Genomic DNA, 13291 nt, shown 5'->3' on the forward strand with positions numbered 1-13291 from the left:
ATTGCGAAACCACACCTTGGCCACAGCTCGACAATGGCCCTAGCCAGGGCAGTGAAGCGTTCGCTATCAAACATTGTTAACCAACGCTAAACCGCACCAATTTTTATGCCCTATGGGCGAGGCCTGACCCATTTCTACCTATCACAAAATGCTAATGGCGGATTTCGAACAAAAATTAAGTCACAGTTTCGCCCGAACGGCGAAGCATCGATTGCGATAGAAAATTAGTAGACAGCTTTACGAAGTAAGGATAGTAGTTTTATGGGCCGGGTAAACTTGTAAACATTCACTTACTAACTAAATTAACAAGCATGGTGTCACGCGCGCAGAAGTAAACATGAACATGTCTCAATCGATGACCGCGGAAACTCGCTGCCAAAGAAAGCGCTGTAGTGAGGTGAGGATGCGCGGCAGTAGCAGCAGCGAGCGTATTGACCTTCGCGCTGCCTCTCGCTTCAACGCGAACTAAGCGGCGAAAACACAGCGCACACGAAGCTTTCAGCACTCGCACTCTCTTCCCATCGCAGATCGCTTTCAAGATAAGGCCCGCGCGGCCGCGCCATACGCAGCAGCCGCCGGAGTAGAACCACCTCCCCCCGGTGCCTTGCGCGCGACGTAAGACGGCGCGTTTCCTCCCTTGCGCGCGCGATATAGTCGCAATCGTCGGCTCACCCTCGAGCATGCAGCATAAGGCGCGCGGCGACGCTGTTATCGCCCCTGGACTTTATGCGGAACATCACGGGGACGGCAGCTGAAATGCGCCTGGAGTGTCGATATAATTGCTATCGCAATAAAAACAGATTGGAATAGCGTTACGTTAACCAGACCAGGGTTGATGGCGGCTCTCTGTGTGTGCAGTGACATATGGCGACCCAGAAATTATGTAGGCGCGTCGATTGGACCGCATAATTTGAGAATTTTCCTCTATCATCATGAGCGCCGGCGCGGAAATATATAGTTCTATCGCAGTGTCACCGATGTTTCCGGCTTTACAGGAAAGCATATGTCATACCGCCGCTTCACCCAACCCCCTTTTACATTTTCTATAGTTCTATAGCTACAAAGCGCGCTTCTAGTACGCGCTTTGTGTTGGTTTATTCTGTGTTTCGTCGTGGTTTACAAGGGCTCTGCCAAATTTCAATGTTCCACCAAAATTCAGATTGACCTGCGCCAAATTGCTTCAAAATGACATTTTAACTCCTCCAAATTGCTCCAAAATTAAATTTAGTATGCTCCAAGCTGCTACAAAATACATGCAATTTTGGCTGCCTAAAATTGCACCTAAACGCAATTTTACTTTCTCCAAAAATTGCTCTAAAATGACTTTGGGCAGTCCCACCCCCGATATATACGGCAATTTTCGCTCACCGGACGCCAACGCCGGCGACGGTTCCGGACGCCGACACAGGATTTTCTGCGACACGGGGCCTTTAGCGGCGTTAAAAGTGTTCGTTTAAGTCGAGCACTCCGTCATCGCCGCAAGGACCTGCCAGAGCTGGTTGCGTTGAAGCCCAGAGCACCGTGTGCAAGCATAGTCGCCTGGCAAAATACACTCGCAAGGGTGCAGTAGTGTACCCGAAATGCTGGCCCGTTGATGGCACATTATAAGAGCTTCTTCAAGAGCCCTTGAACGCGAAAAACGTGAGGAAAGCAGCAAATTAAAGGTGACTCTGCCTTATAGGGCCGCTTGCTCTCTGGTAGCTGTTCAAGATTGCTGTGAACGATTTTGATTTGCGTGTTCGACGCTTCCACTTTTAAGTGAACTCTGATATTTGTCGATAATTAGCGCTTCCTAAAGTTCAGGAAATGGAAGAACACGATGCACATGGAACGCTGGTGCGAATTGTTGGCCGTGGGACGAATTTTTCGTGAACTGTAGACGACTCCGCAAAAATCGCGAAAAGAACGTCTGTACGTAAAAAAGGAGAAGTTGAGTTGTACGACTTGGCGGACTAGTTCGTTCTCGATTATGTCGAACTCGTAACAGCGCGAACGAAGGACAAGACGAGAGGCGGCACACATGGGCACACACCGCGGGATGGCGGCTTCGATGCCGGCGCGTGTGCGCTCGTGTACTTCAATTTAGGTGCACGTTCAAACCCCACGCGGTCAAATTAATCCGGAGCTCCCCACTACGGCGTTCCTAATAGCAGTCAGGGGCGGAATCTTATAACGGTTCCGAATGCGAAACGTTCGCTTGCGCTCACGTGATTGGTCAGAATTGTGGTTGCGTCAGCGGCCGTCAGAGACAGCGGGGCGGTACCGCAAATTTTGAACACGTCGCGCATCTGTCAATCATTTTCAAAGTGAACCCGTCCTCCACCATGAGTGGAACTGGCGAAGAGGTAGTCCGCTCTGGGTTCCGTTGCTGTGGCTTGGCTGTTTGCTTGCGACCTTGGCCGCGCGGGCCGTGCCGTCTCGGAGACTCACGGGCGGTGCGCGCGCGCGTTGATTATCTTCAAGGTACGACTACATACGCATGTAAACATTGCGGCGTCCCTCATTATTTGCCTCGGGTTGCTATCCCGGACCCGTCAACGACTGGAGGTGCTAGACGGGTTTTCAGAGCTTACAGATGAGGAGATTCGGCGTCATTATCGTCTGTCAAACGGAACCGTCCGTTGGCTGTGGGACAACATCATAGAATAAAGAACCAACTTTCAAAATTTCCGCACAACTGATGGTGATGGGGTTATTTCCTTTCATTCGAGTGGTTACAATTTTTAACGCGTGGATTACCACCTGGCGACGAACAGTTAAACAAATGGTAATCTTATATTGCCTAATGTACAATAAAGGAATACGTCAACACGCGAAGATACTTGAAAACTTTCAGGACAATATTTAAATTATAGTTCATATTTATTGAGCAAGAAGAAACATTCCGCAATTCCTCGATTAACTCGTCATATGATGACGTGCACTTCAGAGGCGGCACCCTCTCGTTTATTGGTCGCGTCCTCCCCGTCTTCCACCTCCGGCATGGGAGTGGCCTATTTAGTGACGTAAGCGGCGAAGCGAACCAGTTCGCATTCGGAACCGTTATAAGATTACGCCCCAGATCGTGGTTTCGGCACGTAAAATCCCAGAATTTTTTTTTTTTCACACACATGGTCGCGCCTACGCGTTTGTCGCCTTCTCGTTTTGTCATCCGTCATTTGTCAACCGTCATTCGTGCGTCGGCGCTTGTGCGAGCTGCCCCGGGCTCGGGTACTTGCTGACGGTGCTAAACCTGCGACCTCGTGTTCTGACCTGCGCCACGGTTTTCTCCTGATCGGCCGAGCGGCATAACGAGGACATCCTATTGTTGCGCGGTCGCATAATTAACGCTGACGCAATCCGGACGCGTCGTCTGCTCCCGTGGAGCGTGTGTATACACTTTTGAATGCAGCATCGCCGCCATGCGTGTCGCCGCAGCGGACGCGTCGAGGCAACACTCGCTGTGGCTGGCTTGGCAAACGCGCAGTATGTATGGGTGTTCTGTGGTATGGGGCTGACGCGCTGGAGTTTTAAAGGTACTGTGGCGCAGCCTGGTGGCGTGCAACGAAGTTGGCTGTGTAGGTTGAGATGGACGGCTTCCCTGTAGTTACAGAGGGCTCGCTCGCTTTGTGCGTTGTATTGAATTCTGTGAGTTGTTTTCAGACTCGAAAAGTGCTTGAAACGTGCGCACGACCTTGTGCGCTACCGCCTGCATCGTCTAACATGGAAAGCGAGCGCTCTCTATTTCTACAAACGGCGTCGAAAGCAGGGGGTCCTGACGATTACGCTGAGTAGCGCGCAGTCCCCAAGCGCGCTAGTCGCCGTTATTGTTGCCTGGTAAATTGTCACGAACTTAAGAGGATCCTTATTTGTGGTTCTATCGGTTACCCAGAAAGCTGTATGAAGCGGAGTGACGAGAGCGCTGGATACGTACGTGCCGTTCGACGCGTGAAGTACGCAAGAGAAACGTTGTCTGCTACTTATACATGTAAGGTGTTTACCACCTATACATGTAGGGTAAGCAACGCGGCTGGTTCACATGCCGAGCGCCCCGAACGAATTAATGAGGCTAACTAGGCAAGGTTACAAAGGGTTCCGTGAAGGCAAGCCAATAGGCACCGGGCGGCCGTTGTAAGGCGCCACCGGCGCGCCGGCGATATGCTGGCGAACAGCGCCGCGAACGGCACCTAACAAAGCACTGGCATGTGAAGCAGACGACGGGACGAAAGCGCTCGGTGCTTCCAGTGATTTGGCACTGCGGGTTATAAGGGCTGACGCACCGGAAAACGCATTTACACGTGTCTTCTTTTGAGAAAGGTCGTCACTTCTGCGAGGCAGATCACATTCGTGGCATCAAGTAGTATATAAAGCAGAAAACGAGCGCAAATTGCGATGCAAATGCATACGCGAACGGAGCTCACCGCGGCAAGCTAAGACGTGGAACTCCAGCAGTTATGTTCCGGTTGTTATTTTGCTGTGCGCGTTTCAGACTCGAAAAGCACTTTTCGAGTCTGAAAACAACTCACAGAATTCAATACAACGCACAAAGCGAGCGAGCCCTCTGTAACTACAGGGAAGCCGTCCATCTCAACCTACACAGCCAACTTCGTTGCACGCCACCAGGCTGCGCCACAGTACCTTTAATCATGTAAATAGGCGAAGAACACAACAATTATGGACAGAAAAAAGAAAGGAGACATACGTCTTCCTTATTCTGTTTCTTGAGCTGCTTCGCAGATCGCACATGTGTCAGTAAGTTCCGTTCTCTGTCCGTTGTAGTTCTTTTATCTTTGCAATGATTCCCCATTCTTAATTGCTTATAAACTAGCCAGATCTTCAGGCACGGCCCATTTTATGTAGCTTAGCGCGACGGGAGCCGTCGGTGGCGGCGAGTGTGAACACGCCACTGAGTTGGCGTTCGCCGTCGATGCACAGCACAGTCATTTGCCGGACTCAACCAGAGTTGGGAATAGCTAGGAAGGAAAATGTACATTAAAAGGAAGACTGGTACACTGATAAGACGGCAAAATGACTAAAAATCTGAGTGTTCGCCTTCGGTGCCCAAGCTCCGGAGCCATTACACTGTGGAGGCGAAGACACGCAAGTGGGACACGAAGCTCTTGCGTATGAATGGCTTAGAGAGTTTTAGAATAGGGGCCCCAAAAGTTTGGGGCCCCAAAAAGCTTTGCGGGTGTTAGCGTTGGGGCATGCAAGAGTGAAGGGTTTTAGAATAAAGCTTTGCGTTTGCGAATAGCGTCTTGCGTTTGCAGCGCCACTACGGTGTCAAAGAAAAACTATTATAAATATTAAAATAAACTATACCATTTTATGATAGGAAGGGTAATTTTGACTTTCGTGGTTTTGCGTTTAATTACAATTGAGAGGTTATTCTATTAGCAGCAAGCGATTTCTTGCGCCTAATTTTGAGTAACCAACTTGACGTGCCTTCACCAGCCAAGCTAATCCACGTTAGGCCTACGAGCGATGAAATCGACAATCGAATTCGGAATTAGCGGCGTCTAATGAATCAATCTTCATTACACACGTTAGTTGAGAGAAAGCGATAACCGCAGTCACTTCTCCTAGCTTACGAACTTCACGCGTTACCAAGAATCAAGCCGAGTTTGGTACTCGGAGAGCCGTCGCTTCGATGGGTGCCGCCATGTTTGTTGACGCAAAGCTTTTGGGGCTGCTTTTGGGGCTCCCGCTAAATCGGCGAAATAGCGTGCCCAACGCAAAACCCAAACGCAGTTAGCGTCTCGCGCATGCGCAGTGGTGTCGACGCTATTTCTTTGGGGCCCTTATTCTAAAACTCCCTATTAACGTTAGAACTAGACCATAGCAAATCAGCGTCGGAAATGTACAGTGCCCAGCGATTGAAGCGCTGGCAGCGCGCGGCTGCCGCCGTTTCTTTTTTTTCTTTTCAAACCACAGGTGAGCGCCGTGGGACCAAATGCAGTCATAATGCGTTACGAAGGTTTTCGCTTTCCCTCTACACCACAATGCATCAGTTCGGTGTCCCCAGCGCTTACAGTCAGTGCAAAAAGCGCTGGCGACCATGCGATTCGAGTATCGCGTTTCAATTGCTGAGCACTGAACGCGCTGTTGCCTACAGACCGCACATATACAGACTTTCCGCCTGAAAAACGCGATGCCGCGATGAACAACGATTGGATTGAATGGCGTAACCAGCTTCAGTCATGTTTCAGTAACTGTTGGTGCACCCAAAAGTGTCCATATAATTGCTCTCGCAATAAAACGCAACATGTTTGATCAGACTTTGTTTCACGGCAGCGCCTGCTGCGCGCGGCCCGGCCGCCACATGCCATTACTTTCACGGCGCAGCCGCATGAAGGCGCCACCGGTCTAAATGCATCCCGCGCCCGGTGCCTATAGACCTTTTCACAAACCGACGTTTGAGCAGCGCCATTGGCCGACACGAGCGACGTCTAGCGTCGCCGCCATTTTGGACTGTGCGCCTTGCGAGAGCAGGCCGGCCGCACTTCGGTTGTGTGATCTTCGCCGCGCATTATTTCGGTTGTTTTCTTCCGCTTCGCTTGTCTTGTGCCGCTTGACTTGTTACATGTTTCACGTGCTCGCGTGAGCGCTCAGTGTAGTGTGCCATGGCAACAGCAAGCCCAGCCAGTGGATGTGGTGTTTCTTCGTCGGTAGCGGCGGCAGCCGCGTCTGCTTCGTCGAGACCTGGCGTATATTTCATTGTTGTATATTGCATTTCATTGTCGAGCGGTATATTTCATTGTTATTGCTGGGCACATGTGACCGTATCGTCGATTGAATCTGATCACCATTACGTTTCGCGATTGAGGGTTGCCTCATTTATTGAAAGCAGGCGCGTACGTAGCTGTCGGGCAATGCTTATAGAACCAGGTGCCGGCGGCCTGACGACGCGTGTCAGTGGTTGGTAGATATGCGGTGGTTACTCCATACGCTTCCGACGCAACTGAACAGCTCAATCATGCAAAATTTATTGGATCTGGTGCGGTGCAGGGTGCTTATAACCAAACGTCAAAGCATAAAGCGTGGCGACCGACGCGCGGCAGTGATCACAGATGCCAGCGCGACTGATACAGCCCAGGTGCTAGATTTTTATTTTTAGTATTTATTTATTTATACATACTCTCAATCCCAATAGGGATTATAACAGGACTTGTTATAAAGATATATTTGTTTACATATATTTTACGTTTGTTTACCTGGGATGGCTTTTCTTTCGAATGTCTGAATTTGGAACACGCTTCGCTCACGGTGAACCTTAACGTAGATCGTGCGCGAAGTTTGTATTGAAGATATCGCGTACGGCAAGAATTGCTCGTGTGCGCTATCTCTGAAGCGAAATAAGCCATTAATATGGCAGCGTTAGGGCCATCTCTGCTCTTTCTCTTGTTTCCCTTACACCGCCTCACTGTGCTATGTTCATAATAAAGTAATGTCGTGTCTTAACAATTGTCGAATAAATACATGTGCATATGACTGTAAACCACTACTGACCGTGAGTGAAAAGCGCTTAGTGGTCAGCGAAGCAGTCTCTGCACGCACGTAAGTATTTCACTTGATCGACTGTGCGAATTTTTTTTCGTTACTGTTATTCTTGGAAGCATGATGCTATTGTCCGCGCACCCATGCGAATACCGTTTTTTTACGTTCTTACTTGCGCGGGCTCATTTAGCGCATTTCTACGCCACGCACAGTTAGCGCATTACGGTTCCCGAACTTTAACACTGGCGCTAGGCCGCACTGATGAGGTTGACACGTTCGTTTTTGCATTCTCTTGCTGCCCAAGCACATAGACAACGCTCAAAGATGGGTGAGCTCGATGCAGCACCACACTGTTGAAGTTATTAACTTTATGGGCAGGGCCGCGCAGGGTGCGTGTGAACGCAGAGACAATGTTTTGGTAGACACAGGGTCTGCATACATCTTCCATAGGACACGATTTTTCCTGATAGTTGCGAAGTGTATTTACCGACTAGTTCTCTCGCAGAGTGCTTCAATTTGTCTTATACCGGTGTCACACGGCCACTTTTGATAGCGATCGAGACCGATCTGGATCGGAATGTTCGACCGCGATGGGCTCCCTTCCGCAGATTGAGCAAAGAATCCAATGGCGACCAAGAAATTCGACCCATATCGGGCTCGATCACGATGAAAAGTACGCCGTGTGACCCCCGTATTAGGCACTGGAATGAAGTCGTGTTTGAAAGAATAACAAATGTAGCCTCTGCCACTACATACGAGAAAATATTGCATCGAGGAGCTGACAATTCTCGCAACCTGTTGGGAAATGTGCCGAAAGGAGTTTACCAAAATGCGTTATTTTACTGATGTGTGCATTGGTTCACATTAGACTGAAATGCCAAGTCCTCAGGTGATGCAGGAAACCGGCGAAGCGTGGACATACCACATCGCGGCAGTGGTCTCGCGGAGGGCTGTGTTGTGGACACACTTAGTCCCTAAAATCGTTATTTTCCGCTGGTTGTTTGTGCACCCATAAACTGCACAGTGCTGGCCTGTAGCCTTTTGATGAGTATATATGCCATTATTTACGAGCGTAAGTCATTCGTGACAAAAATAAACGGAAACATCGAAGGAAAGCTACCACTCCGCAATGCAAGCGCAAGGCAAGCTCACAGTCCAGACCGAACAGGCAACACAGGCACATACTCTCCACGCCAGACCGTCGGGAGCGCCCTCGTGAAAACGTCTATAAACCCAAAGTAGTTTCCGAGCGCGCAGCCAACACGGGGCAGATTGCAAAACCACGGCTGTCAGCATGCGAATTTGCGAACTGCCACCGCGCACATACACAATTTGAAGAATTTTGTGGAGACAAATGTTGAAAATTACGCGTAACAGCCGTGCATGCTGCAAAAGTGCTTGCGCGATTGACTGGGCTGCAGAAACGGCATAGATCCGCGGCCAGCAGTAGTCGGGACTCGGGACTCGGTGGACCTTTCACGATTCCGTTTCGCCGTTTATTGCAGATCATTTTGGGTTTCTTAAGAGCAATTTCTTCGTCCATTCGTTGTCGTTAATCGCGCGAACGTGCCTCATAGAACTTTCCTGTATTTCAATGTCGTATGCCATTCGCTGAACTTGCGAGTGGCAGTGCGCCGAAATACTCCCTGCTATCTCCCGCACGTCGTAAACGTACTGGGCGTTGAACAGCTTCCTGCCTTTTCGAAGAGTGCTTGGCCTGAAGAATTCTTGCACGCCTGAAATTCGCCGAAATCCAAACCGTAGCAAAAGCGAAAGCGACTACATTGTGCTCCTGAGCTTTCAGCAGCTTACGGCCACCTTTCACCCTATTCGAAACCAACGAACTCGCCGTAGGGGGCGCTGTTTAGCGGTGCTTTTGCAGCGCCACTTGGGCAGCGAGTCTTTCTCATAGGGGGCCTCTTCGATTATCCGTTCTTGACAGTCCCGGACTGCCCGAGACAGTGCTTTCAGCCAATGAGCGTTGCGTGTGCAGTCTTTCGGACAGTCCGGGACTGTCAGAGACGGATAATCGAAGAGGCCCAGGATTGCGCGCTAGGCGTTGCTCGCTCGGAGACTCCTGTGAGACGTCATATTGTGGTGGGGTGCTCTTCCTTCAACAGCGAAGCTGTTTAAGCCAGCCGTAATGTGTGGTTCGTATCAAGAAAATGCCGTGCCGTAGCCATGGCAACCAGGGGGGTGGCGACACCCAGGAGGGCGGCGCGGCGCATGCGCACGCGGTCTCCTCCTTGCCAGCTCCCTCCCTTCCCGACCCCCGCCTCTCTTCTCTCCGCTGCGCGCTGAGCCAGGAGAAAAAAAAGGCGAAAGCTTGCACTAGGGCGCGCAAAGCTCAAGCCACAGCGAAGCTGGCCGATTGATTGCGTCTCGTGGTTGTAGCTAGGTTGAACTTTGCTATGCCGAGGTTTAAACTAGGTCGTAGCTAGGCCTATACTCGTGTACGTCATCTGTGCTAGTACTGGAAAGGTGCGCGGCGGTAACACGATGGTGCGAGGGAGCATGACGTCACACCTGCTAGGGCGGCGGCGATAGCGCGGCGGTGGCGTAATGGCGCGGCGCACCTTCCCTGTACTACCGCAGCCTTTCCAGTACTAGCACAGATGACGTACACGAGTATAGGCCTAGCTACGACCAAGTTTAAACCTCGACATAGCCGAGTTCAACCTAGCTACAACCAAGATACGCAATCAATCGGCCAGCTTCGCTGTAGCTGGAGCTTTGCGCGGCCTAGTGCAAGCTTTCGCCTTTTTATTAACGCAAATCTTTATTGGCCTCTTCCTTCGAATTCCCCACTGCTGCTGCTGGCCGATGTCTTGCCGAAAGCTCTTGCCGAATACGCGGCCCATACTGACAGTAATGTCGTCACCACGCCGTTGTTGTTGCACCATTGTCATCCGTGTTGGCTCCTGGTCTTGTACGATTGGCCAATATTCGGACATAGTGCACCGGATATAGTGCGAATCGAGGCGGCTCTTTCCGATTGCATTGGTCGTACACGAAGTAATGTTGTCATCACGCCGTCGTCTTCGTACTTGATGGCTCCCGGCTACAGTCCTGGACTATTGGCCGTCGTTACATCGTCGTCGTATAATGTTATCGTCCTCCTGCATTCGTCGTCGTGCCGTCGTGGTCGTTCCGTATTCGTCATTTTGTCGTAGTGATTCCCATTGCCGTCGTGATACAGTCATCGTCACGTCGTTGTCGCACACCACCATCGTCAATCGTCATACGCACCCTTTGCATCGGCGGAGTAAGTCCGGCTGCCGAACACAACCGAAACGGGCGAAAGAGCCAAGGAACGCTACTTGCTTTAAAATCGCGCTCTGTCCCATGCGCATGCGCCGTACGTTATCGGGTTCCTACGGATTGCGTGCGCTATCTTAACACAAGTTATTTATCGAGTTTAACGTACTACGTAGCATTTACGTACGCAAAAGGCGTTGGAAAGCAAGGCGGCATCCGTTGCTATCGCTGTAGTACAAAATGGTGCGATGGCTGCGCTCTTGCTATAATTTGTCACCAATAAATGGCATATTAGGGATTTGATTCGTCTAAGAATTGCATGTTAAGAGCGGCTAACCCGCCCAGCTTATGAGATCGTTGGATGATTTGATCGCTGGATGTAATCAGATTCTAAAAAAAAAAAATCGGCGACACCATAGGCAACAGATAGAGCCAGCGAAAACATTCCAGAAACTTCCCATACAGAAAAGTGTGTCTTGCGCTCAGCGACAACCTTTAACATCTGTTAGGTGAAGCAAGGCGGTCACCGGAAAAGATAGATAAGTATGCGTGGCAATATTAACTAAGGAGATATAGATCCTCACATATGGAATTATGGGGATTTTTTAAGCCGTAAGGTTTATGGGACTCCTTATGATATGGAAATTCGCATAGCCATGTTCATGCGGAACCGTATACATATTTCGTATCGTGCATCTTTATTCAGACAATAGATGCTTTCGTGACACGAAAAAAAAATGTCGCAGTTTCGCCCGAAAGGCAATGCGTCGATTCGATAGCAATTTAGTAGACAGCTATATGAAGTAATGATAGTAGTTTTACCTGCCATATAAAGTAGTAAACATACGCTTACTAACTAAATTAACAAGCACGGTGTCACGCGCGCACAGGTAAACATGAAAAGATCTCGCTCGATGACCGCGGAAACTCGCTGTCAAAACGCTGGAGTGAGGAGGCGTGACAGCAGCAGCAAGCGAATTGACCTTCCTGCTGTCTCTCGCTTCAACGCGAACTAAAAGTCGAAAGCACAGCGCAAACGATGCTACCGACATTCGGTGCACTTTGTCCACATCGCAGATCGCTTTCAAGATACGGCGCCCGCGTGGCAGCGCCGAAAGCAGAAGCCGCCGTAGTAGAACCCTCCCCCACTTTCCGTCGCCTCCCCCCCGTGCTTCGCGCGCAAGAGAAGACGGCGGCGCGCCCCTCCCCGCCTTCCTCCCTCGCGTGCGCGAGATTCAGCCGCGATCGTCGGCTGACCCTCGCAAGCTTTCACTCGCACATACAGCGTACCGCGCGCGGCGACGATGTTATCGTGTTTGGACTTTATACGGAACATCACGGCGACGCTGACGGCAGAAATGCGCTTGGAGTGTCCATATAATTAGCAAATGACTTCAGTTTGTGTCAACGGATAAACTTGGGCTAGTTGTTGAACGCTCATACTTGGCAAAAACAGCGCTAGAAGAGACGAAGAAAGATGGGCATACACACGAGCGTGTGTGTAGCTATACCTTAATTCGTCCTCGCCCGTGTTAGCGCTGTTTTGTCAGGCATGATTTCAATATTGTCACGTCGTAGTGACGGTGAAAAACCAGTGAGTACCAATCTTTGAATCATGAAACTAACTTATTCTAAGCGAACCTGTGCCCAAGAAAACAAGTAACACTCGGAGCACAACGACTGAGGCAACCACACTCGTCGGTCATCGAAATCTGAGCCACGGGCCAAGTGCGTCGTCTACATGACTCATCGTACATTCCTGCGTAATCACTGACGCTCGCATTCGTTCAAGAATTTACACCATTGTTCGCGTCGTGCGCACGATCTTATTAGAGAAGCTTATTTTGCTAGTGAATCAGCGAATGGGCGAGAAAACTTTGATGCGCGTTTTCATTACGATTTAATTAAGAAAAAATGATATGAAGTTATAGTTAAATTGATTTTAATTACGAATAGGCGCGTCTTACGCCGAGCGCTAACTTTGTAACAGTGGTGAGCCGGTGATAAAACGGTCACCGAAAAAGGATACACAATGTATACGTTTGTCAGTATGCTCTGAAACCACTGTGAACCTTGTAAGCATCTAATAAAAGGACACAGCTCACAAGTTCGATAATATTGGCACACTGAACCATTTTGCATGGCAAAGTGTAATGTTCGAGTACAGGAAATAATTGAATAATTTGCATGTTGTATATTGTAGATACAACATGCAAATTATTCAATTATTTCCTGTACTCGAACATCACACTTTGCCATGCAAAGTGTTATGTTCTGTATGAACATGGCCATGTGAATTTCCATATATAAGGAGTCCCATAAACCTTAAGGCTTACAGATGTGAAAGGTTGTCGCTCAGCGCAAGACACACTTTTCTGTATGGGAAGTTTCTGGAATGTTTTCGTTGATTCTGTTTCCTATGTTGTCGCCGATTCTTTTATAATCTGATTACATCCAACGATTAAATCACCCAACGATCTCATAAGCTGGGCGGGCTAGCCGCTCTTAACATGCGATTCTTAGACGAATTGAATGCCTGATAAGCCATCTATTGGTG

The 13291-nt window shown here is 49.6% G+C and overlaps 1 protein-coding gene across 1 annotated transcript in view; it reads left to right on the forward strand.

Annotated features, from left to right (window-relative positions):
* The window catches only part of LOC119450844 (transient receptor potential channel-like), a 144531-nt gene that overhangs the window by 35961 nt on the left and 95279 nt on the right, over window positions 1-13291 (forward strand).

This window comes from Dermacentor silvarum, chromosome 4, assembly GCF_013339745.2.
Source record: "Dermacentor silvarum isolate Dsil-2018 chromosome 4, BIME_Dsil_1.4, whole genome shotgun sequence".
Lineage (NCBI taxonomy): Eukaryota > Metazoa > Arthropoda > Arachnida > Ixodida > Ixodidae > Dermacentor > Dermacentor silvarum.